General features: G+C 42.2%; 1 long non-coding RNA gene across 2 annotated transcripts; it reads right to left on the bottom strand.

Annotated features, from left to right (window-relative positions):
• LOC110074437 (uncharacterized) lies at window positions 1-27,644 on the bottom strand. Of its 2 annotated transcripts, none has more exons than XR_012083294.2 (4): window positions 27,427-27,644; window positions 5,666-5,791; window positions 5,147-5,198; window positions 1-4,360 (listed from the first exon to the last, which is right to left on the bottom strand). It is a non-coding gene; the product is annotated as an uncharacterized LOC110074437 (long non-coding RNA). The 2 variants fall into 2 exon arrangements; XR_002299790.3 differs by lacking the exon at window positions 27,427-27,644 and adding an exon at window positions 17,197-17,296.

Genomic DNA, 27,644 nt, shown 5'->3' with positions numbered 1-27,644 from the left:
TTCATGAGTCATTATGCCGGTGACCTACCCCTGCCTCATCCACATAAATGGCCCATGCATTCACTTGCCCTTCATCCCTGGCTTTTTGGTCCCAATAGAGTGCAAGTGCAACATCCTTACAAACAGCTATGGGCTGAGCCAGTGATCACTGTTGGCTGCTGGGAATAGGTGGGGCCATCCTCCTCTAGCAGGGCTCTCTTGAGTTGTTGCTCTGCTTGAGCCCCTATGAAAGCCACTTGCAGGAGCTTGCAGGTGCATCAACCTGCAGCAGCCCTTGCTGGTATCTAGCACTGAACAAGCAAGGGACTCCATGCATTGCACCCGTGCTTTCTGTGCACACAGCTGACATGTCCCACACAGAAAGCCATTCATTGCTATCAAAGCGGAACCAGGACTACCTCCTCCCTCACATTTCTTACCTGAACACAGGGCCACGATGAGGGTGGGGCAACTGAGGCTTTGCCCCAAGGCAGCAACATTTAAAAGATGCTGAAATCTACAGGTGAATCTACTCATGAGTAGAAAGTGAGTGGCAACACCTCCTAGCCCTATTCACGATCCCTGTTAAAAGCAGAATAAGCTTTCTCTTCCTTTTGTGGGAACATGACTTTCTTCTCCTTTGAGAGGACTTGCACTCATGGCTCAGAGCAGAGGAGGCGGGAGACAGTGTGATTTGCCCTGGGTTCAAAATGCCTAGTTATAAGGCTCTGTTTGACCTAAGTTCAAACCGTTCCTGTGTGTCCAGGGTCTGCAAAACGAATGCAAAAAGGAGAAGGCACCTTTCAGGTTAAAACAGGGCCATGTGCTCTGGTGGGTGTGCTTCCTTCCATGATGTCTGGGAAGTACAAGAGCAAAAGATATTGGTATCCCCCATTGGACAAAACACCTCTAAATCTTCTGTACGGGGAAGACAGAGCCAGCCCCATGCCCCTATAAAGCAAGGACTGCGGAGAAAGGACGATGTGCATTTTTGTGTGGAAAACGAAGGCTATGTAAAGGCCTTGGTTTCGGATTTGTGGGCTTAGGAATGGGGGTTTGTGAGTGGAAATTCAATTTCTGTCTTTTGGGCTGGGCAGGGCTGGGGGGGAGAGAAATGGCAAGCCATAAAACAAATGGAACATGCCAGGCAGCGAGGAAGGAGACACAAAGAACTGGCCTCTGTCGGAGGCTCATGGCTGCCTTCTTACTAAACTGTTATCTCTCCATCTAGTGATCACAACACGCATAGCAGGATGCCAGGAACGCAGAGGAGGAGAAGGAAGGAGAGAAAGATCATCATCACAACGGGATGCAGGTCTAAACTAGATGCTCTGTCAAACCTGGAGGAGTTTCTATGGTGTGAACATTCAATATTTCTTTTCTCTTTCTTCTTTGTCATTTCTGGCAGCCAGTTGAGTGGGGTAAATTCTCCCCATGCAAATATATATATAAAAAACCAACAACCACCTCTACTTATAATAGCTATAGTATTACAGGATACCCAGTGTGGTGTAGTGGATAAAGTGATGGACTAGGACTCAGGAGGCCTGGGTTCAAATCCTCGCTCAGCCATGGAAGGTCACTGGAGTAGGGATGGCTGGCCCTGGTAAAACCGCCCCCTATATGACTCATTTACCTTGAAAGCTCTACTAGGGTTGCTATAAAGCGATTCCCACTTGACAACATATCACTAAAGAACACAGGAAAACATGGGAGACATGGAAAAGAAAAAGATGCACTTAGGGATAGCCCGGTCACTTTATGCTGGGTGATCAGATTTGTATTCAAGGCTGAAGAGGAAGTGCCTCTTCCTAGGAATTTTTATGAGGCCATTAGCATGTTCTCCCCTTCAAAGTGAGGCTGTAAAGGGTTACCCTCCGTCTCAGCTTGCTTGATGATTTCATCACATTGCCAAATTTGATTGCCTACATAGATAATCCCTGTTTGGTTAGGATCACATTCCTAGTAAAGAACTTTCCCGACCCAGATATAAGCAGGAGCAGCAACAGATCTGAGCAAGTACACATAAATATGCAGTGGATTAGGTAGCCAAGGGCTTGGAGGGGAATAGTTTGCCTCCCTAAGGCTCTATTTTATTCACACGTACCACCTCATGGGAAACAGGCGGATGTTTGGCACAGCATAAGTTTCAGTCTCACTTTGCTCTTTCTCAGGCCTCCCATGCCTGTTGTGATGACTGTGTCTGACACCAGACACTGCGGAAGATCAAAAGGCACAAGAGTGACTCACACTGCATTTGACTGTCTCCAGAGCCTACTGGAAAAACCCAGATGAGACTCACCTTGTGAACTCTTGACATATTTAGCATTCAAAAAGGATGGAGCGATTTGGAGTCCTGCACAGCCCTCAGTGGTGCGCCAAGAACCAAGGACAGTGGATGGGCTGGACTTGGTACAGTGCTCTTTGGAGAGGCCAGAGGCATTGTCTTTCTAAGAAACTGCTCTCCTTCACCCTTGCCTTTTTCCAGGACAACATGTGAAGCTGTGAGAGCCTGTGCAGTGTAGCGGATAAAGTGTTGGATTAGAACTCTGGATGCTTACATTCACATGCCTGCTTGGCTATGGAAACTCACTTGGGGGTGGTGCCTCTAAACCACTCTGTGAACTTCTCTTGTGCCTTGAAAACCCTGCTATTTTGTGTGTGCATGTGTGTGCGTGCGTGCGTGTGCATGTGTGTGCATGCGCGTGCATGCTGTCAGTTCAATTCTTTTCAGGGTTTTCTAGATATAGAGTACTAAGAAGTGCTCTACAATTCCCTTCTTTGAGAGGGACTCCTGGGATTGAATATCTTGCCCAATGCTACACAGACAGGTTCTTCTGCACAGTGGGGACTTGAACTCCGAACCAAATACCTAACTCACTGAACTATCCAGCCAGCTGAAAGCCTTACTAGAATCATGGTAGGTAGGTAGCCCATTGACATCATACAACAAATATATGTTGAAGTGAGAATGTCGATCATGATAGCATGGTGGGCTTAGAACCCCAGCAAATGTATGGCTGTGCTGGGTTTGGTACTGTTAACCATGTTCAATTATGATGTGGAAGTAACCTGCATAGGAATGGGCAAGATGATGAGATTGGAGTCCAAAACATCTGGAAGGCACCAGCTTGGTCTCAATATCCACATTTTACATTGCATTTTGATATTATGTGGCGCCTGGAACTGCCTCTTAGCATTCAGGAAGTGGAACAGCCAGCAGATAACTAAGTTTTAATCTACATATTAGTCTATGAAGTGATGACTCAGATCCTACTAGCACAGTGGTTCCCAATCGTGGTCCCCAGATGCTCTTGGACTACAACTGCCAGAAATCCTGGCCAGCACAGGTAGTGGTGAAGGCTTCTGGGAGTTTCAGTATTTGCAAATATCAGATTTTTTTTTCAAGCATTTTTCTTTTTCGCTTTTCCTCATGACACCTTTTCAAATGGAAATACAGTGGTGCCCCGCATAGCGAGGTAATCCGTTCCGGATTAACCTTCGCTATGGGGAAACATTGCTAAATGGAATGGAAAAGCGCATTGGAACGCATTAAACTTCGTTTCATGCATTCCAAATGGGCCCAAACTCACTGTTCTGCGGCTTCCCCATGTTCCAGCGGCCATTTTGGGTGTTCCGGCAGCCATTTTGGGTGTTCCGGCGGCCATTTTGGAATCGCCGAACAGCTGTTCCCCCATCGCAATGCGATAAAACATCGGTATGCAATCGCATTAGCGATCGCAAAATCCGCATCGCTATGCGGATTCATCGTTAAATGGTGCGCTCATTATGCGAAGCACCACTGTATTAGCAACACTTTTCCCATTGGAAATTTGCCAGGTGGGTATGCACATTTGAATACATTCAATACTAGAGACATTGATTAGGCCTGGAGAGCGTAGACTCAATCGACTCCTCAATAGCCTCCAACCCCCACCATCCCTTACAAGTATAACAAGGTATATCTATCTATGTCCATAAGAGGCAGACATTTTATATGGCTTTTCACAGTGTGACAACGTACATCTGAATGACTCATTCTTCCACTCATTTTTTATATGTTAGAGTCAATACATCATGTAATAAGCCATTGATGAGACCATTTCCATGCCATCACATCTGCAGGTCGTAACTCAGAAGTCGTATCTGGAACTTCAAGGATGCGGTAAGATGTGATCTGGGTTCTGGAGCTGTATTAAAATGATTGCGTGGCTAGTTCATTATGAAGTATCTCATTCTGGGCAGAGTTCACCCATTAAGCATAATCCATAGTGGGAAGTTGTCAGGCTGATGATGCTTCATATATTCTTACATAGTCATTATGACAGACGGTGCTCTCTATTTCTGCAAATCTTCTAGGTGATTTTATCCAACCCATTTTCTAAAATGACACAAAAAAAATGCTCTGAGCAAAATGTTGAGGAATGGAATACAGAAATGAATGGACAAAAGACGCCGATATATTGATTGGTTAACACAAATCTACCACTTACCAAGTTACGGGGGAAACAATGTCATTGCATTAGAAAAGGAAGATTAAATTTTAATCAGGCATACGTGCTTATACAAGCCACTTCAAATAGTGTTAAAAATTTGACATAACTCCACGGCACCGTAGTTGAACAACTTACAGTCACGCCTCTGCTCATGACCTGAGTTCCATCCTGACGGGTTCAGGTAGCCTGCTCAAGTCTGACTCAGCCTTCCATCCTTCCAAGGTCAATAAAATGAGTGCCCAGCTTACTGTGGGGCGCAAGCTGTTTCTTACATGAGCCACCCAGAAAGTGCTCTAAGCAGTAAGGGGCAGCATATAAACAGAAACAACCACTGTCTCAGTAGGAGAGCTCCTTTTCAATGGTGATGATCTGATTCTATAATTCCTATGTGGGAAAGAGATGGGGGAGAAATTTTTTTCAAAGGCCTCAATAATGCTATAAATTTAGGCTTTTCGAAACTCTCACTTCTCTCAAGAATTCATGAGGGAAAAAAAGATGCAATTTTGAAAGCACAAAACGTGCACAAAACAGTTCGTGCATTTTTTAAAAAGCCATTGGCAAAATGCATAACCACGGGTAGAAAATATGGTCCAACATGCTTTAATCAACAGAGCAAATGCACTGCACCATATAAAATGCAAAGAAAAGGGGAAAAAACCCAAAATGCTTACAAATATCCATGTAAAGGAGGTCGGAGGGGGAAAGAACCTTCATGAAGTCCCACTGTGAGAAGAAAGCACAGGTAAGATTCAAAGAAATGCAACCAAACATTTCAAACGGAGTTCTACAAAACTTGTTTTATGATTCAGCTATTTAGTGCCCTTATGCCAGCCCCTATGTCCTGTTTTAAAACTGACAGGGCTGAAGTAATAATTTAATTGGCTAACAACTGATTTTTAATTTCTTTTCATTATTTGTTTTATAGCCAATCATCATCATCATCATCATCATCATCATCATCGAACTGCAGAGCTGGAAGGGACCCTGTGGATCAAGTCCAGCCCTTACCAAGGAGGCACTAGTGAAGAATCAAATTCCCAGCCTCTGGCTCTGCAACCAGACGCCTAAACCACCGAGCTATCCTGCAGTTCATATCATATACTGCCTGGATTTTCAAAATGTTAATTTAAAAGGTGGTTGCATATGTTAAACACCCCCCAATCCATGATTCATGTATATTATATGCGTACCTCATTCTTTCTCTATCATGTCCAGAGGTGTTTCCACATGGAACCAGGTGGTATTCCATTCAGACATTGCTTTAAATCAATGAAATCAGTGGGTTTGTCCTGTGTGTTTTTCCTTCATCAAAGGAACTATAAAGAGAAATATAAGATACAACCAAGATCAAAACCAAAGGTTCTTGAACAATGTGCTGTGTAACATAAAGCTTCCCGCCCCCAAGCAATGTATGAATACATGAGCTACGTATAGTAAACAACTATGTTTCTAAGGGCTAATCCACGCAATGATGTTGTCCATGGTCATTCTGGAGTTCTTCTGAGTCATAATGGAATCTGGGTCGTATGAGGCAAAAAGTTTTTTTAAAATAGTTGGTTATATTAAGAAAGCCATTTTATGATAATACAGGGAAAAGATCACCAAAGTATACTCCTAGTGCTGGTTTCCATGCACGTATCCTATGCTGACAGCCATTTTCTGCCTTTGTGTAACTCAGATGGGGGACTATCAGAAAAAGGTGGAAGGAAGGTAACCTGAGACTAACAGTTTACATGTATACCTAAAAAAGACAGTGGGGGGGGGGGAAGCTGCACTATCCACCTACTTATTACCCATGGTGTGTGTTAAACAGGTATGTTAGTCCAAATTATTTGTTCTTTTTCCAAATCAACCACGTAGGCAAAAACCAAAACAACATAATAGATAATGGGTGGAGGGGGGAAAAACACTCATTTCTGAAGGCGCTTCTTCTGAAACCTTGCCTGACCACTGGTAAAGGTGTGCATTTCCCAGGCAAGGCATAAAGTAAGCAATACAGAGAAGAGGGGCCCTCCCAACATTGGTATGTGATGATATGATGTGTGTCTGTTTGCCTCCAAATAAGCACATAAAAACACCTCATTCCCCTGTTCCTGCCTGGAGTAAATGTGCTATAGGGCTGTCCTTATTGTTAGAAGTCAAATGTCTTTATATGGAATTGTTGAGTTTTAGAACACAAGGCTAAAAATTGGTTAAAATGACCAGCCTGTGTCAGTATATTGTATCATCACCATCTCTCATTAATTTCATGTTAAAGTACATTTGAGTGGTCATTCTGTTCTGCAGTATTCTTGATGCATGATATATTTCAAGGCCTCAAGTCAATGAAAGTTCAAATCCTGAGAGTGAATGGGATTGAGTTGGTTAAACACGCATTTTTCAGGGCAGAAACCACAGCTCTATGGGAGTGCACCTACACTGTATGTGAAAGGTCTCATGTTCAAAACCACATGGAGAACTCCTGCCTGAAACCTTGGGGGAATTACTGCCTGTTTCTACAGACCAGGTGCAGGCAATGCTTGAAGACTTGGAAACTCCACTAACATGTGCATGCGCACTCACTCACAGGATCCAAAGGGGCTGCACCTCCTGCCATGACTTCCATTGCCAATACCAAATATTCTTGCTGCTGCAAGAGCAGGAAACTCCTCTCCCAATTTGCTTTAAAACAAGATGTATACTGATCGTGCATCTTGTTTACAAGTGGAATTACACTTTGAAGAAGTTTGTGAGCCGACTTCTTTTAAAGAGCAGAGAACTTCCTTCAATAAGGGTATGGAAGAAAGGATTTTCCCTACATGCATGCACACTGCAGACCTGATCTAGGTTTGGAGCCCTTCCCTCCCAGTTGTTTGTTGATTTTTCTTAAAAAAAATTAAAGATACACAAGCCCAATAGTTTAGTTATGTAGTTGTATCAGGGTAAGCCTAAGAGCTAGAGAGATGGGTGCAGTGGAAATGAGCAAAGTGGGCTAGAACAGAAGAATGGCGTTCACAAGGATTGTTTACCATAAGTCCACAGCCAGTGCACTTCCCTTCTTACAGACTCCCTCTCAGCTGGGAAAACTGGCATGTAGATATTCTTAGCTGCCTTGCATCAGGCCAGGCCAGCCTGGCCTCCCACAGTCCTAAGTCACACTTTGGCTAGGTCAGGCTGAACTTCTGGAAGGCGTCCAGTTCTTCTTTGCTCAGCGTATTCATGTCAAGTCATTCTCAAAAGGGTTGGGCTGACACCACACAGCCTGGCTTTGCCCTTATCAAGCAGCCGGAGGACATTTTGTCTGGGCAGAACTGCCAACTTGTGAAATTAAAATCCTCTGGCATCTGTGAAGGGCTGGGAAGGAAGACCTGCAAGCATTTTTGTGCACGGCTGGAGCCCATGGGGGGGGGGGACAACAACAACCTTGCTCGTCTACTCATAAAGAGTATACAGTAGCTGGCTTGAAGTTTACAGTTCTTCTCCTTCCAAGCCATACTATCCACCATATCTTTGAAAAGTTCCTTTTTTTTGACTACAGCTCTCAGAATCCCACAGCTAGCCACGCTGGCTGGGGGAATCTGGGACTGCAGTCCACAAGGATAACCTTTCTGAGCTTTTCTTTCCATACTACTGTATACAGTATAGCAGACCTTCAATGATCAACAGAACCAAGATTGTATCAGAATTGGATACTTTTTAAAAAAAAACCTTGTTACTGTTCTTGTCCCAAGCCCCAAAAGTAATTACCCTCATTCTCAAAGTAACTAGACAGTACATTTTGATTACTTTATAAATGCTAAAAGCCTGTGGCTAGTGGTATAAAACACAATCTCCTCTAGTCTATCTCATTTTCACTGCAATATCCACAAGAGAGTCCAGTGTATTTTTTACCCATCTTTTCTGATAAAGCGTACTCTTTTTAATGTTACATTTGTCTTCTTGCATCTTTTAGATCAAGTGTTGCCTTCACTGATTTCAGTTGTTGAATTATCTGTGCTACTGAACTGATAATGGCCATAAAAATCTTTCAGTCCTATTTCCTGGTCTTGCAAAAACCTTCTCTGTAAGATGAAGAATTTTCTTTATGAATAGTAAAGAAGGATAGAATTCAAGCTTTTGCATGACAGCAAGTGGTCACTTCCTTTGGGCAACATAATCTGAACTTACATTTCCACCTTTTTAAAAATATCAGCAAGGTTTTGTAATTAACACAAACAGTTCTGGTGATTTTCAAGTGCTCATCGTACAAAATGTGCAATTTGTCATGTGCAAAAATATTGTACGAAGCAAAATGAATGGGTAAAAATATTGATTGGCACCCTCATGTCATCTATAGCTTTTATAACAATTAGACAGAGACAATGGTTATCCCAATGGACATGTAGGATTTTCCTTTGATGTTTCCGTTGAATTAGGGCTGGCACTCCTCCTTATTGGCTGCTCAGCAGTTGCTTCTCTCTAACATTGTCTTAACAACTTGGATAGATTTTAAAACACTGGCAGTCTCATTTTTGTAAAGTGTGCAGTGTCAAAAATTATGGTAAGTATTAAAAATAATAATCATTACATGCCATCAAGTCATTTCAGACTTAAGGAGACCATTCCAGGGTTTCTAGATATAAAGTGCTCAGAAAAGGTTTGCTTTCCTCTTCTTGGATCACTTCCGGGGCAGGCTGGTTCTCCAGGGACACACAGTGGGGAATCAAACTCCCAACCTCTAGCTTGACAGCCAGAAACCTTGCTCACTGAGCTATCCAACCAGCCTGGTGGTGACTATGCATACCAAATATTCAGAAACCTTGCAGTAAACCTCTTGCAATAATCTTCTTCTTCTTCCATCTATATTCTTCTTCTTCTATTATTGTCCTCTTCTCCAGAACTGCATTGATTCTTGATTTGGAGCTTTCCCTTTTCCTCTTGTTAACACATATTCCAAAAATCTGCCCCATAGATCATAAAAATTATTGTTTTTCAACTTTCCTTTCTTAACTTTTAAATTACAGGTTAGCTTATCATTTATAGCTATATTGCATATTTCATTATACCATTCATCCATTCGAAATTCAGATTTTGATTTCCATTGCCTAGCTATTATTAATCTAGCTGCTGTTAAGAAATTGGTAATCAATTCTTTAGTCATCTTATCATATTTCACATTCTCAAATATTGATAACAAAGCTATCTCATGATTAAATTCTATATCTTTTTCACATACGTCATTTAATTCTTTAAATATTAGTTTCCAAAATCTTTATACTTTTTCACATTCCCACCACATACGGAAAGTATGTACCAATTTCTTTCTCACATTTCCAACAGACATTCAGATAACTAGCATTAATTTTATTTAATTTTGTCGGTGTTAAACACCATCTTAAACCCAATTTAAATTTTTTTCTCTTATTCTCACTGACATAAATCTTAAAACCCTCCTTTTCCACATCTTCCTCCTTTCTTTCTCAATTATTCTTTTTCCAAAATTTTGTTCCCACATTTACTTCAATCCTTCTTTCTCACTTTCTTCTTCTTCTAAGTCAAGCAAGAATCCATAAATTTTACTCACTGTACCCTTTACTGAATCAGTCATCTGAATATCTTCATATTATAATAGACATTGTTCATACTTCATGTATTCTGTACCTTTGCTATATTTCTTTACCAATTCTTTCTAATTGCATATAATTCAACCATGAAATATTCATATTCTGAAGGATTTGTTTCATTTGATCTTTCAATCTCATTTTATACAACCAGTCTTTCAATCTAATCACTTTTTTTCTTTAAATAATTCTACATGCACTTTCATATTGACAGGAAAATTCTCTATTCCAGTCACTAATCATAGTGGAGAGTTAAATTTGTTCTATATTTATACCATATGTTTAACATTGTCTTTAAAAACGGGTTATTAATTTCACTTATTTTATATTTGGTTGTTGTGGGTTTTTCAGGCTCTTTGGCCATGTTCTGAAGGTTGTTCTTCTTAACCAGTCTCTGTGGCCGGCATTTTCGGAAGATGCTGGCCACATAGACGGAAGATGTTGGCTACACAGACTGGCGAAATGTTAGAAAGAACAGCCTTCAGAACATGGCCAAAGAGCCCGAAAAACCCACAACAGCCATTAGATCCCGGCCTTCGTGAAAGCCTTCGCGAATATATTTTATATTTCTTGACCATACCAAGATATTTTTCAATATCTACCTGTAATTCTGATCATTCCATTTCCATCAAATTAACCTTTCTGGATTATATATAATTTCTCCAATAAACCTTAACTGATTAACCAAATAATAATTCTTTATATTTGGTAAACCTATACCATCTTTTTTGTTGTTTTATACCAATACTTTTTATTTATTCTGGCTCTCTTCCCTTCATTACAATATTTGTTAATCATTCCTTGCCAAAATTTAAAATTATTCTCTATTAACTGTATTGGTAACATTCTAAATAAAAAAATTAATTTTTGGTAAGATGTTCATTTTTATTAGTGCAATCCTTCCAAACCAAGAAAGTTTTAAATTATTGTATTCCTGTAATTTCTTTTTAATTTCTTCTTTTAATTTATTATATGTATGTTCCTTTATTTTTTGAATGTCTTTTACTAAGTCTATATCTAAATATTTAACTGATTTACATATCTTAAAGTCATATTTATCAGCAAACCTTTCCTATTCTATTATAATTAAACAACATTATTTCAGATTTTTGCCAATTTAAATGTAATCCAGTTATTTTTCCAAATTTTTCCAAATGAGTTTTAATTCTAGCTATACTTTCAAACAGATTTTTCACTGTCAATAGGGAATCATCAGCAAATAAATTAATCTTTATTTTATTATTTTCACCCATACCTTCAATTAAATCATCATTCCTTATTACATTTGCCAGCATTTCAATAATCAAACAAAACAGAACTGGAGAAAGAGGGCAACATTATCTAGTGCCTCAGCCTAGAGCTATCTGTTCTGTCATCCCATCATTAACTATTACTGCAGAAGTATTCTCCACATATAATTGATCTATTATCCCCCTAAATTTCTTTCTAGAACCCCAGCCCTTTAAAAGAATCTTTAATGTTGGCCATTCTACACAATCAAACGCCTTAAAAATATCTAATGATAAAATACCCACTTTTGATTTATCCTTCCCTATATTATATATAATATTCAAAACCCTCCTAGTAAAATTTTCCCTTTGTCTTCCCTTTAAAAACCCATTCTGATTCTCTTTAATATATCTTGTAATAAACTTGTTCATTCTATTCACCAGTATTGTAGTGAATATCTTTGCATCTTGGTTTAATAATGAAATAGGTCTATACGAACTTGAGCCTGTTAAATCTTTATTGGGTTTTGGGATAAGAGTTATTAATGAATGTTTCCAATAGTCTGGTATTTTCTCTCCTTCCAAAAACTCATTGTAAAGTATTTTTAACTTATGGATCAGAATTGACTTAAAAGCTTTATAATACAGTATTCTGATCCCATTCCATCCTTTATCTCTTCTTCTAATTCTCTTTTATCATTCTCTAATAGTTTACTCTTAACATTTTCTTTAATATAATTTTTTACATCTTCTTTCAATGTACTATTAGCTTTAATTAAATTTTGATAGAATTCTTGTAGTATCTTTCATTTTTCCTTCATTAGACTACAATTCTTTCCTGTTTCATCGTTAATCACTCCAATTGTATTTTTTGATCTTTTAGTTTGAGCTATTCTAGCTAAAAGCTTTGAATTTTTATTACTATATTCAAAAAATTCCTCTTCACGTATACCAAATCCCTCTGGACCTTTTTGTTTGTTTGTTTAATTAATTAATTAATTTAACTTAAATGCCACCCACACTACCCAAAGGTCTCTTGGTGCCTTACAACAATTAAAATACAATAAAAAACCGATAAAACAATTAAAATTGAATTAAAATATATACTCTAAAATTGCCATCAGGACCCACTGTTGGTATTATTTCAATTAAAAGACTTCTGGAACAGGAAGATTGACCTGGCACTGAAATGTCATCAGCATTGGCACCAGATGAATCTCAATTGGGATGGTGTTCCATAGTCTGGGGGCAGCCGACAAAAAAGCCCTTAGTCTACAAGCCATCCCTCTTACCTACTTGAGGGACAGCTCTTTCAAAAGGACCCCCTGGCTAGATCTTAACTGCCAGGTGGGTTCATACGGAAGGAGGCAGTCCTTCAGGTATCCAGGGCCTAAGCCATTTAGGGCTTTATATGTCAAAACAAGCACTTTAAATTGGGCCCGGGCAGCAACTGGTAGCCAATGCAATTTAAACAGAATAGGCTTGATGTGTTCCCTAGCGGAACCACCATTCAGCAGCTGTGCAGCTCAATTCTGGACCAGTTGCAGTCGCCGGACCGTCTTCAAAGGCAGACCCACGTAGAGCACATTGCAGTAATCTATGCGAGATGTTACTAGTGTGTGTGTATAACTGTCATGAGACTCCACTCGTCCAGGTAGGCCTGTAGCTGGTATAATTTCCACAGGTGAAGGAAGGTACCTCTGGCCACCAAGTCCACCTGGGCTTCCAGAGTTAGACTGGGGTCCAGGAGCACTCCCAGGCTGTGGACCCTGTCCCTTAGGGGGAGTGCCCCATTCAGGGCAGGGAAATGGCCCTCCAGTCTGTCCAGCAAAGCACCCACTAACAGCACTTCCATCTTGCCTGGATTGGGTTTCAATTTATTAACCCTCATCCAGGCCATTATCAGGTCCAGGCACAAATTCAGCACAGAAACCGCGTCACCTGGATTGGTGGAAAGCAAGAAGTAGACTCCCCCTGTCTCTCTCCCGGCAAAGGTCATCGTACAGGGCGACAAAGGCAGTCTCCATACCAAAACCTGGTCTGAAAACCGATTGAAATGGATCCAGAAAATCCATTTCATCCAGCTGCTCCTGGAGTTCCTTGGCCACAACCCGCTCCAACACTTTGCCCAAGTAAGGGAGGTTTGCCACTGGTTAGTTAACCACCAGCCTTGGGTTCAGTTTAGGCTTTTTTAGGAGTGATCGAATTACCACCTCTTTCAGGGCAGTAAGGACCACTCCCTATCTCAAAGAGGTGTTCATGGCCTCCTGGACCCAGGTGTGAACCCCCCTGGCAGATCTTCCAAACAGCCAAGATGGGAAGGATTGAGCAGAGTGGTGGTAGAATGGACAGATCCAAGCACCCTGTCCACATCCTCAGGTCTCAACAATTGAAACTCATCCATTAATATTTGACCTAAGCACGGCACAGTGGACACATTCACTGATTCTGCAGTAACAGTGGAGTCCAACCCTCTGTGAAGCTGAGCGATTTCCCCCTCAAAATGGATGGCAAACTCATCACAGCAAGCTAATGAGCAGTCTGGGACCCCCACCAGATTTCCCGGTTGAAGAAGATCCCAGACCACCCAAAACAGCTCTACTGGACAACATTCTGAGGAAGCAATACGGCTGGAGAAATATTGCCATTTTGCCAGCTGTATTGCCACGAAATAGGCCCGATAATGGGCTCTAAGTCATGTTCGATCGGACTCCCAGTGGGACTTCCTCCACCTGCGCTCCAGCCGTCTCCCCTCTCGCTTCATCGCCCACAGTTCAGAAGTATACAAAGGAGCTGTCTGGGCTCGGCGAGCAATCGTATCAACCGCCCAGGCCATCTCCCTATTCCATAGGGTGACCTGAGCTTGGCCAGGAGCGCTGACCATATCAGACGGATAATCCCCCAGAGCATTCAGGAAACCATCCAGATCCATTAATCTCCGGGGCGGATCATCTTAATAGATCCCCCACCCTTGTAGAGGGAAGAAGAAGTTAATAGACTAAACTTGACCAGGAAGTGGTCTGACCATGACAATGGGGTCACAACCAGCCTCTCCACATCCAAACCACCATCTTCCAGTCCCGTTGAGAAAACCAGGCCCAAAGTATGGCCCCTTCTCATGCGTCAGACCGATGACACATTGAGACAGCCCCATGGTTGTCATGGCAGCCATGAAGTCCTGAGCCACCCCAGTCAAGGGAGCCTCAGCCTGAATGTTGAGGTCCCCCAGCACCAACAGCCTGGGAGTCCTCAACACCAGGTCCGAGACTACCTCCGTCAGCTCAGGCAGGGAGACTGTTGGTACGCAGCAGGGTGGGTGGTACACCAACAGAATCCCTAATCTGTCTCGCAAGCCCAACACACAATACAGGCCCTCGAGACCTCCTCTCAAAGGGATAGGAAGCCTGGTCAAGGAGATAGAACTCCTATAGACTATAGCAACTCCCCCTCCCCTAGCAACGTTGGTGCTGGACTGAGTACCCAGGTGGACACAGCTTTCTAACTCCTTCGTTTTAGCTTGAATCTCTAATAGTTTTTTATTATCTCTATCTATAAAGTATTTACTTTCTAAATCTTTTAATGATTCTTCTTTTTTTATATTTTCTTCTCTCAATTTCTTTATTCTACAGGATTCTCTTATAGCAATTCCTCTTCTAAATATTTTCATAGTGTCCCACTCCTATCGAATATGTTTTTCAGGGAAAAAAGCTGTCCAAAATGAAGTAGAACAGGGGCATTGCAGGGCTATTGGCAAGTCTTTGGGTCTGAGTCCCAAGTCTGAGTCCAAGTTTTCTTTGGTACCAAGTCCCAAGTTCGAGTCTTTGGTAACATGTCCTGAATCTCAAGTCCCAAGTCCTTATTAAAAACAAGATTTTTCCTCAGGAAAAAAGGGAAGGGTGAGGGGGTTTCTGAGTCACACATCAGGTCTGAGTCACTGAAAAAAAAATGAGTTAAGTCTAAGTCAAGTCACTGGTGCAACTTAAGTCCAACTTGACAGCAAGTCCCATGACTTGAGTGACCATCTCTGTTTATTTGCACGTTACTGAAGCCAATACAGTGCATTCAAGAAGCCCCCCCCATCATGTTTGAGTCAGCTAGCGTACCTCTAAAATTTATTGAACTTTGCATGAGTGTTTTCATGATGAAATCTGAACAAAAATACTGCCGCGAAAGAGGAATCATCAAAAACAGGAGATTGACAGCTGGAGTCCAAATGGAAGCCCAAACTTCTCATGAAAACTCCATCTGCTGAGCCACATGGCATATTCTCCATCTATCCAATCTAGCAGCTATTTCAATTCCTGGCATGGCAAGAGGAAGGTGGGACGTTACTTATGTACCATGTTATGGCATAGTGATTAATCTGCAATATTGCAGCCAAAACTCTTCCTGTGACCTGCATTTGATCCTGGGCTCCAGCAGCTGCCTCGAGGTTCACTCAGCCTTCTGTCCTTTTGAGGTTGGTAAATTGTGTCCCCATCTTACAATGTGTAGCCTGCATGATTAAATTGTAAACTGCCCAGAGAGCACTTTAAGCGTTATGGGGGCAGTATATAAGCAGAACACTTTTTTATTAGAGTGGCCACATTCTAGAATTGTCTTGTTTTCTTTCAGGGCACCATACTGAGTCATCACAGTGCTCAGAATGATCCCATGTCTTCTTTCCCGGATGACAGCCCTCAATATGAAGGCCTGCCAAGGGACGATCCTCTTTGTCAAAGTGTCTCCCATTTAAAGATCTGGTTTAAAGAAGATCAGGGAGAAGGAGGAGATCAGGGACCTTGATGTTGCCATTCCACACTGAGCAAACTCAGCAGGCACGCAGATCTCCTGTTTGCCATCTTTCCACTGAAATAAGGCACATTGTAATTAGTTTCTGATTTTGCATCTATACATATGAATTGACTTATGCATTTTATACAAAAGAGGGTCCTTCTTGGTCTTCTTTGCTCTGGTGATAGATGTCCTCCTTTTTTTTCCCCTTTCCCCTCCACTTTTTTCCCCTTTCCTTTTTTTTAATTTTTAATTTATTTTTTTGGGGGGGGGGGGTAATGTGTAGATGGCCATGCCACCCTTGCGGAATATAATGCCAAAACAAAGAAAGCCATGAAAGGAGGAGGAGGAAAAGAAGGAGAAGGGGAAAGAGAAAGAGAAGGAAAAGGAAAAGGAAAAGGAGAGAAGCAGCAGCAGCCAGGCTAAAACCTAAGCAAAGGGCGATGTACAGAGCAAGATGAAACAAGCAAGTATGAAGATGGATGATAAGCACCGCCGGCACTCCATGATTCTGACCGCAGAAATCATTAACAACGCTGTGGATCGCCTAGCTGATTCCCGCCTTAGCATGGGAGTGGAAGAAGATAGAGCTTCCCAGAGACCCCCGCTCCTTTCCCAATCTCACATGCATGTGCACATTTCACTCCCCTAGTTTCTAGATTTGCTTTTCTTTTTTTCCAAAGGAAGCAACAGACAATCCTTTCCACCTAACCTAAGCAACCACTCCTAGTCCGAGGGGGAAATTCCGGCAGATGTGACCAAAAAAAAAGGAGAGGGAGAGAGAGAGAGAGAGAGAGAGAGAGAGAGAGAGAGGAGTAGATAGCAGGAACAGATTAGTTAGCAAACTTTTGGGGATGTGAGGCAGAAGGGCTTGCACGTCCCCAAACATTCTCCAATTGTTTCTATCCCTAAAAGATCACCTACAGTCTATTCATTAAAACCAGGCATGGGAATCTCATAATGTTTCAAAGGATGGTTTTGTACAAGAGCAGCCTGAGGCACCAACCTTTGAGCAGAATTCCCCTCTGAAATAAACTGGAAGAGCTGTTTCATCTTAATGAAAATCTAGCTATTGACGGGGGGGGGGCGGGGGGGAGGAAAGGTACAGGCACCAGTACTAGGGCAGTCTGCAGTGCTCACCGTAACCAGTTCAGAAGAACAGCACAAATCACCAAGCCCAGGATGACTCAGAATGCCTTCAGCAAAGGTTCTTATTGAAACCTATTTCTTAAAGGGGTTTGCGGTGTTCACCTGTTGCAGATAAAAACAGCAAAGAGTCTTAAAAGGCACCCTGAAGACTTAATACAATCATTACCACATTAGCTCTCATCGAAGGCTGAGTGTAAAGTGATGGAGCAAGTGCTTGCAAGAACAAGCTCTTTTATCAGAGCAACACAACTTGTAACAAGCCAAGGTGGCTCAAAACTTAGGAACGTTTAGGATGCCAGAGAGGAGTTGACTGAACGCCCAAACAGTCCAAATGGACAGAACTAGCCCACAATAGTCTTTCAGTGGGAGGTGTGGAGCCCCCACCTCCTCTACCAGTTCTAGAACCCCATGCAGGCAGGTAAGGCAGGGCGTGCTGCAGCAGGGATGCTGGATACAGGCACTTGGCTGTCCCTGAAGTAGCGTAGCCTGGACACCTTTCCCGGCTACACCTTGGTAGTCCCCACGGGCATCAGCTGCCATATATGTAGAGCCACTCTTCCTTGGAGACACTGCCAAAGTCGCATGGTTGGGTTCAACAGAGTAGTGGGGAGTACAGTGAGGAGAAATAGGAGGAGGACCAGTCCTCTGGCATCAGCTGTGCGACCAGGAGGCCCTTGAGGCAGGGTGGCATGCCCCCCCAACTGGTTCATTTGTCAGTGGCATCCCTTTCGCTTGTTTTCCAGCCTTCTCGCCTTATGTCATCTTGCCTCATCTCGGCAAACCCAGGAAGCTTTCTTTGGGCAGCATGAAGAACTCTTCTCAACCCCTCATATCCGGATCCCGACATTGGATCCTGGCATTGGTCTCTCAGCTGGCTATGGAAAAATCTGGTAACGCCAACACCTTTTGGGCTTCAACCACCTCCCAGTTGGCTGTGTCCATCCAACGGTCCTATTCATCTAGCTTGCTCGGCGGCTGAAATCTCCACCTGCCATGGCTACACATGTGGCCTCTGGGACATCATCTACCTCTGTGCTGCCACAGGGAACGGCAGGTCTGGAATCTCACCCTGACTCTCAGGGAAGTGAAGAGCCTGCTATTACTAGTAAGGAGATCATGGCCAGTCCCACATCCAGTTTGCAAAGCATTCTGGTTTGCATATGGATCTAGAAGTATGGGTTAGATAGGTGTGCTTTGAAATGAGGCACCAAGAGTTTTACTCCTGTCCCTATCACTATATCATACCAGGCTGCAGTGATGCAGCCACTATTACAGTCCATACCTAAACCCTCTCCATCCTCCATATCTGGCAACAGAGTTGCAAAAATAAATGTCCGGTCACGGTTACCCTCTGCAAGTTGACTGTCTGGAAGACTGAATTCAATGAATGGGATTTTCAGATTTTCTGGACGGCAAACATCGTGATTCCCCATTCTAAGAGTTCATCCTCACTTACAGACACCTAAATGGGCTGCACCTGGGAGAACAGCCTCAGTGGGAAAGCTTTGAGGACTAGCTGGGACTAGCTCTACCCAAACTTCCTGCCGAGAAAGAAGGGTTCCAGCTAAGCACTGGGGAAGGAACAGGAAGCTTGGGTGAACAATTTTATGTATTAAAAGTTCTTTAAAAGTTTGAAATAGTTTTACTATTGTGTTCATTGTGGCTAATATAGAAGTTTTGTTTTGTCTTTTTGCACATTGTGGCAGGGAATGTAATAACCATCACGAGAGAGGGAAATAAAAGAGATCATCAAAACATATTTAGCGGTTGCTATCAATTAAACTCATACAGCTGTGTCTAATAAGCAAGTGTCTCAGGCACAGAAGATACTATCTAGAGACAGAGGAAAAAAACTTGCAAGCTATCTGTAATCATGTCTGAGAAATGTCAAGATAGGCAATGTGTCAAACAGAAGCAAGTGGTGGAAGTACTAATTAATTAATTCAATTTTTATACCACCCATCTAGCAAATTTCTACTCTGGGTGTTGTACAACAAAGTAAAGCCAAAATCAGCAGAACAGATCCTAAAATAAAAAAATCGAAAAAGGCAGGCAGCAATAAACTGTTAAACGACAAAGGAAAACCCTTATTCCTGCTCCACACATCCAGTCGGTTAAGGAGAACCTCCCCAAAGGCTTCCTTTAAAAGCTCTATTTTTAGTTGTGCTTGAAAGGCATGGAGGGAGGGTGCCTGGCAAAATTCTTGGGGCCATGAATTCCACAAGGAAGGTGCCACAGCAGAGAAGGCCCAGCTTCTGGTTGTTGTTTTAGAGGCCTCTCAGGGTATTAATATCCATAGTCACGTGGTCTGTGAAGACCTGGTCAGATGGGCAGTCGAACGTGGCAGAACACGTTCAGACAGGTAGTGAGGTCTCAAACCAGTCAGGCAAAATGCCCTCTATTTTTCAGCCCCACTAGACAGAGCTCTGCCCCTTGTGCCATCATTCTGTTGCCCCCTTCTGAAAGTGTTATAGTTTGTGAACATTTTTCCTTAAGTGTGGTGTCCACAGTTCTCAAGATGAGGCCTAACTAGTGTTTAATAGAGGGGAGATAGTAGTACTTCACGCGATTTGTAGACCATATTTCTGTTAGTGCTGCCTAAAATAGCATTTGCAGCCACAATTTATTTCTATTTTTATTCATTTATTTATTCAATTTGTATCCCACTCCCATTAGTGTCGTAACACTACTCTGGGCGGGTTACAATCCCATAAAATAGAAAACACAAATGAAAATAGAAATATTAAAACTGAAAACAAAAGCCCTAAAAAAGGAAAGAAAACCAGATGGCACCGGCTAATCTCAGAACAGATGGGGGGGGGGAAGAGGGGAGAGAAGAGGAGAAGGGAAGAGAGGGGAAAGTGGGGGAAGGAAGGTGGTCAGCTGCGGTTGGTGTGGAAAGCCTCGACACAACACACTGTTGGCTCATATTCAGCTTATGATCTATAAGAATTCCGAGATCTTTTTTGCATGTAGTATTACTGACCAAAGTATCTTGCATCTTGTAACTCTGCATTTGGTTACTTTCACCTAAGCGTAGAACTTACCCCTGTTAAATTTCATCCTGATCGAGTTCTCAGCTCAGTCCCCAAGGTTATCAAGAGCTCTTCAAATTTTTTAACTGTTTTCCAGGATATCCATAAATTTGATAAGCATTCCACCCCCTCATCCAGATCATTAATTAAAATATTGAGGAGCACCGGGCCCAAGACTAAGCCTTGTCTTATTGCACTTGTTTCCTCCTCCCAGTTTGAGAAGGAACCATTGATAAACACTCTTTGATTCTGTAAACCAGAGGTCGTCAACCCCCACTCCGCGGCCCGGTGCTGGTCCATGGCCTGAGCCAGACTGGGCCGCGAAGACAGACCTCCCCCCCACATGCACTCTGCTCCCCACAGCTGTTTTGCATGCACACACACGTGCCAGCGCCAGCGTGAGCGCTCTCCCACCCCTTCACACATGCACCCAAGTGCCTACATGAAGGGGTGGGCAGGCATGTAGGTGGGGGTGCAGGTGCTCCTGTGCATGTGCTAAGGGGTGGGGGAGCACTCATGTTGGCGCTGGTGCATGTGCGCCTGCTGCTCCAACACTTCACACATGCACCTGAGAGCATGTGCGAGTGTGGGGGGTGTCCTGCCTTCCTAAGAGGCTCAGCCAGTCCACGGTCCCAAAACAGTTGGGGACCGCTGCTGTAAACGATTGTGGATCTCCCTGTTAGCTTTGAGCTTAGCCAATACATAATTAGCTTGCTAATCAGAATATCCTGAGGCACTCTGTCAAAGTTCACTTTGCTGAAGTCAACATTTATTACCATGAAGTTTACTCAATAAAAAAAAGGAGATAAGATTAGTCTAGCAGGGTTTATTCTTGACAAATCCATGTTCGATTCTAGTTATTACTCTATTGTTTTCATGGTGCTTACAGATTAGAGATGGGCACGAACCCCAGTCCAGTAGTTCATTCCAGTTGGTTTAATGCCACAAAAGGCTATATCTGCAAGGAATTTATTTATTTATTTGCCATAGTATTCTCTTTGAATTTGCAGCAATACACAAAATGATTTGGCAGAAATAATAAACAACATATGAAGATAATTAAACAATCATAAAGAAATTAAGCAAAGGCCTCAATTGACAACAGAAGAAGCAATAAGGCAGCATAATTTATGAAGGGCAGTAATGGATGATCCATCCTCCTAAACCCCCTGTTGAACATCAGTGTGCTCAAGAAAGCGGTCACAGTCAAGCACCCCCGGTGAAAAAGCCCTGCTTGGCATTGCCACCTACAAAAGGGGCCTTCCACACCTAGCATTCAGCAAGGATCCTGGTTAGATCAGACCCATTTTGCTACATCTCTTTGCAGCTCCAGCAACATTGCAGAGTTTGGAATTGCCCATAAGCCAAACAGTGCAACCCCACTTTGTCATCTGATTCTTTTTCCTTTTAGGAAAGATCTTACAGTCAGATTTGAGCAAACTGGGCATCAGGGGGCCAGTTTTCCACCTACTAGACCCACTGTGAACCACAAGATTTCTCCTCCATGTATAAAAGAAATAATCAAAACCACAATTGACCAGAAGTCCCTGTTTCATGGGGGCAGGGAACTATGCTCCATGTTTTCACAAAAACACTGCTGCAGACAGCTTGCACATGCAAAAAATGATGATGAAGGAGTCAAAAGAACACATTTGAGAGGAAAGCAATGACAAATCTATACAGCATCTTAAAAAGCAGAGACATCACGTTACTGACAAAAATCCGCATAGTCAAAGCTATGGTTTTCCCTGTATTGATGTATGGAAGCGAGAGCTGGAGCATAAAGAAAGCAGACCACCAAAGAGTTGATGCCTTTGAATTGTGGTGCTGGAGGAGGTTCTTGATAGTCCCCTAAACTGCAAGGAGAACAAACCTATCCATTCTAAAGGAAATCAACCCGGAGACCAACTCCGGGAGGCAGTGGAAGACAGGAGGGCCTGGAGCGCTCTGGTCCATGGGGTCGCGAAGAGTCAGACATGACTAAATGACTAAACAACAACAACAAAAACTGGTTTTAATTAGGAATGTGTCCTTGTTTACTGATAAGAGAGCTTTGGAACCTAGCGCTAAGATGGGAGAGAAGAGTTATGGCCAAGAGCCTAGGCACCAGCGACCCCTCCTTTGACCCCTCCTTCTCCACACCCCTTTGCCTCCCTCATTTTCGTCTGAATTTATAAAATGTATATTCTGTATAGGCACCTTACGCCTCTCCTCCGCTTGTTCTGGTGGACAGGGCTGTGTCCATTTACTTTTGCTTCTTTTCAGCTGAAAATAAAAATATATTAGATCTCCTCGCCCCTGGCTAATTGAAAATATATCAGAGACAGATTAATGTCCAGATATTACTGGTACATAATGTTCAGAAAGTTCTGGTATCCTTCAATGACTTTGTTGTTGTGTTTCTTTTCTTTAAAAAAAACAACAACAGAGTCTGTAAGCCCTGGGAGCACACGCCCAGAGTATTCATATTCCAGTTCACCAAATCCACGCTTGTGTATTATGCAAAGTACCTTCTGTTAAACCAGCCAGAATAGTGCTTTAGCACTAATCGGGCAGCATTTTAAATAAATAAATAAATAAATAAACTACCCTTATTTAAATAATACTGTATGCATATTATCTAATTAATATGGACTTTTCCATACATTCAACTTCACTCCATTTGTTACATTTTTTTCTAGTCATAAGCTGAAATCAACTCCATAGCACATAGCAATAATAAAAATGCTGCAGACCTAGCATCATTTATATAGTAGCTTCTTATCTGAGGGAGCCACTATGGTGTAGTGATTAGTTTAATGCACACAGAATTGAAGGTATTTTTTTGGTGGGGGGATGTAGTGTCCTACCCCTCTCCCATATGCTGCTGTTAAAACTCCTTTTGTCCTGTCCCTTGGCTGTTGAACTAATCATCTCCTTCAACAACCATAGAAATAAACATGTTTTCTTTAACAATCTTTTATTTCTTCTCTTCCTCCTTGGCCACCACCAACCTTTAGTTGCACCTATGGGTCTGAATTTGCCTGTTCACTGAGGCCCTTACAATACTTTCCACACAGCCAACCCTACTTAACTTTTATTTCTTACCTTAGCTTTTTTTTCTCACATTGCCCATCTTGAACAATACTAATACCATTCACTCAAATTGTTTTAACTGTTTTATGATATATTTTACTGTAAGCCACCCTGAGTAGACATTGTCTAGAATGGTGGGAAATAGATAGATAGATAGATAGATAGATAGATAGATAGATAGATAGATAGATAGATAGATAGATAGATAGATAGATAGATAGATAGATAGATAGATAGATAGATAGATATTGAGCTCCACAACACTTAGCCTCAATTAATTTCGCAAGATTTTATTAAAAGAACAGTATCCAAAGGATTTGATTTGATTCAGTGCAATTCTTTCCTCTCTTTGTCTCTTCTCCCTCAAGCTCTCAGCTTTTTCATCAAAAAGCACTCTTTACCCCAGTGGTTCCCAAGCTTGGGTCCCCCAATGTTCTTGACTAAAATTCCCAGAAGCCTTCACCACTACCTGTGCTGGCCAGGACTTTTGGGAGTTGTAGTCCAAGAACATCTGGGGACCCAAGGTTGGGAACCACTGCTCTCCCCCAATATCTCTACCACCAGACTCCTCCAAAAACCTCACCATCTCTCCACCCTCCTAGTTTCTCTCCCAATCAACTGGAACCATTCTTACCAGCCTTCTATGCTCCTTTCTCACCACCAAATCTCCAAAGTGCAGAAGGGATTGGATTTAAGATTGGAATAATGGGAACCTGAGCAAAACCAATTTTGGCATATTCATTTCTTCATACCATAAGCATTGTATATGTTCTTGACACTTAGGTGTGTGAGGTTTGTAGCCTCTAGACAACTTTTTATTCCAGGCTGTTTTACACCAGGGAATCTTTTTTTTCCTTAAAAATGTACCCTGAAGAGATAAAACTGTCAAATGGTTTATGCAAAGCTTTGCACACCGTACAACTTTCCCCTGCAAAAAGCCGTGGAAAATGCTGCTCTCCCTCAGTTGCCCAGGGCGGGTCATATTTTCTTTTGATGGGCAAATAAAATATAATTAGTTTTTTTACATCATCATCATTATGCTAAGGGTGAGCAAGGAGATTTTGTGCTGGAAAATTCTCGTGAGGATTTTGCAATGCAGTTAATGACTCTCAGGCACTTGAGAATATGCCTCTCAGACATTCATTTATTCAAGTGTTTTTGACAGATCTATAGAACTGTAGGTCCCCCCCCCCCGGAAGATGCTAGGAATCACTCTTTAATAGGATGAAAACAGGGTTTGTCTAGTCCATTCCCATGGGATCACCCAATTGTTCTCCTCTCGTTTGTGGAAAAAAGTGGACAAGAGACCAATCACTCCTTCATTGACATAATCACTAATTTGGTTCTTTTTCCACAGTCAGATAACAATGTGTGTGCATGCAAGTGTGTGTGTGTGAGAGACACAAAAACAGAGTGAAACGTGTGATGCATTTCTTTGTGATAAAATACATGATGCTTTCAGATATAGCATTTGTTGTACAAATCACTCTGCTACGTTCATGGAATATTACTATACAGGGAAACTGAGACATTACTGTCTTTTGTTTAACAACACTCACACCATATTTCTCCACTGCTCTTCCTGTCTTTGTTCTTACCACTGGAAAGCTATTAAAGTGAGAGGACACAGGATAGCCACTCAGTAACTTCTGAGGAACAGTTCTTGGAGTCATTTGTTTAAAACAATTGTTCTCAACTTTTGGTCCTCTGACTATTTTAGATTTTAGTGCCCAGAATCCCTCACCATTTGCTCTACTGACTAGAACCAGAGATGGGAAAATGAGTGGGAAAGAGTTAGTGGGTTGCTTGTTGTAGTTTTTTCAGGCTGCTTGGCCATGTTCTGGAGGTTTTTCTTCCGGATGTTTCGCCATTCTCTGTGGTGGGCATCTTCACTGGACAGGAGCTAGAACTCTGTGCTCTGGTGCAGTTTGTTTGGGAGTGTCACATTCCCGGGGGTTACAATAGCCGAAGTCCGATAAACCAGTCCAAGGTCAGAGATACCAAGAATGCAAATCAGAGTTCTGAAACAAACTTACAGAGTGCAGTCCAAAGTCAAAGTCCAGGGTCAGATACACAGTCAGAGTCCAGAGTCCGTAGTCCAGGGCCAAGGTTCAAAGTTCAATACCAGCGCAGGTCCAGGGTCAAGGTCCAGAGTTCAGGAACAAGAGACATGGATGCCAGCCAAGATGTTGACTCCTTGCTTCCACGAAGTTTCTGGCTTCGCTGAAGCTTGTTTTATCCTAAAGCAGCTCCTTGAGCTGTTGGAAAGCTCTCTATTCTGCTAGTACTCAGGGCTAGGTGAACGCAGGTCCCTGTGGAAAGCCTTAGAGCAATCCTCTGCTCTTCTTGCCCTGAGTCTTTTCCGAAGCCTGCCCTGAAGCCTGTCTGCTGTGGAGGGAGAACCTGGAGGCTGCTCAGCTGTTTCCGATCTCTCCACATTCTCCTCAGCCACAGTTAACCCTTCTGGGTCCAGATCTTCGGAAGCACTCATGACAGGGAGTTGAGTATTTGTAGCTGTGGGATAATGGTTTTGTTCATTTCAGAAGACTGGGTGATTATTGTGATCAGAGTGTTTTTTGTTGTGTATTGTTGTGATAAGGGGGGGAAATGATCTGGAGAAACATTAGGAAGAAAAACCTCCAGAACACGGCCAACAGCCCAAAAAACCTACAACAACCATCGGATCCCAGCTGTGAAAACCTTTGAGAATACAGTTAGTGGGTTAATTAACCGTTAATGAGACACAAAATCTGATTTGATTAAGCTTACACTGGAGAGGGGATTTTTTAAAAAATTATTAAGTTGTTTTTATTATTTATTTATTTTATTTATTTCATATCTAGGGTGGCTTTCTCCTAGGGAGGGAACCAACGTAGCTCACAATAACTTAAACAAATCATACTAAAACAAAACATTACAAAATTAATAAGCAATTAAATGTACTATAATAATGAAAAAACAGTTAATTAATTATACAAGAATAATTAAAAAGCATTTTAAAACTTTAAAAACACACTTAAAGGAACACAAGCCCAGCATGCAAGTGGGTAAAACACTTCTTAGTATCTCTGCCTAGAAAACCCTGAAAAAAGGGGGTCTCCTTAAGTCTGAATTGACTTGATTGCACATGGTCATTAAAGAAATACAATAAAGTTTGAAGTCTGCCCTTGAACATATTAAAGATTAACTATCAAAAAATGCACATTTTAAGAGCATTTATTACAGGTCATTTTGTTTTTTTTAACATGGTAGCACAGTTACCAAAGTATCTCCCCCTCCTCCTGCAACAACATGCACACACTATCCCACACAGTGTCGCATGACTCAACGCACAACAACAAACGCCTACACTAATTTCTTAAGATGATGCAGGCATTAAAAAACACAATGAGATTTTAGCTATTAACATAAGCCTATTAAAAAGTTTATTGTTACAAAGACTTTTGTTGCAGCAGTAACAGACAGTAAAAGTATAAGACAGAACCAGTTAAATGGCAGGGAAGTGGACTAGTGCCAAAACTCAGATTCTGAATTCAGAATTCTAAAAATTCAGAATTTCCAGATATTCGTAACCCCATCACAGTCATTACGAATAATATCTATTCATTATTTTTTCCTTGGGTGAAATGGGTGAAACATTTCTAAATAATTTCCATGTGCCCTCTGATGCCTCTCCTGTTATTGTGCCAAACAAAAAGAGTGCACGCCAACATCCAGCAGTGCACAGGCATTAGGAAATAAGGAAGCACACCTGTAGTGGAGGAGAACCACCACTTCAGGCCAACTCCCACCCACCCAAAACTAGACCTTGCCTTTCTGTAGCTAGACTCTAATGCAGCAGCATGTCCCTCAGGGCCTCTTGAATGTTGTGAGGTGTGTGTTGCACAGATGGGCACAAACCAGCACAATGGTAATTTGTGATGGTTCATGATTCGTCAATGTCCGTCAACCACAAACTATGCAGATTATTTTTAAAAAAAAAATGAACTGGCTTGTGGTTCATTCTGTTCTAAATGAAGGGGGAAGGGTTCTGTGCAGCTGAGCTACACAGAAAGCCCCCCCTTAATGGGTTTCCCGCCCCATACCATCCTTTATGGGCCCCAGCACCTACCTTACTTCCTCCGGGCCTCTTCCTCCATTCCACTGCTACCCAGCGGAGTAGAATAGTAGTCTGTCCGGGGCCTATGTTCTGCCCAGTTCTTCCTGGCAGGCTTAGGGTATTCTGGAAATTGTGGTTCTTTGAGGGTTCCCCTATAGCTCAATGGAGAGCAAAACCACACTTCCTACAATATCCCTCCAAGAAACCTCCAGGTGGTGGTGGAGGGGAGG

Source organism: Pogona vitticeps, chromosome 2 (genome assembly GCF_051106095.1).
Source record: "Pogona vitticeps strain Pit_001003342236 chromosome 2, PviZW2.1, whole genome shotgun sequence".
Taxonomy (NCBI): Eukaryota; Metazoa; Chordata; class Lepidosauria; order Squamata; family Agamidae; genus Pogona; species Pogona vitticeps.
The sequence above is the reverse complement of the archived record's forward strand: the minus strand, read 5'-3'. Positions and strand labels throughout refer to the sequence as shown.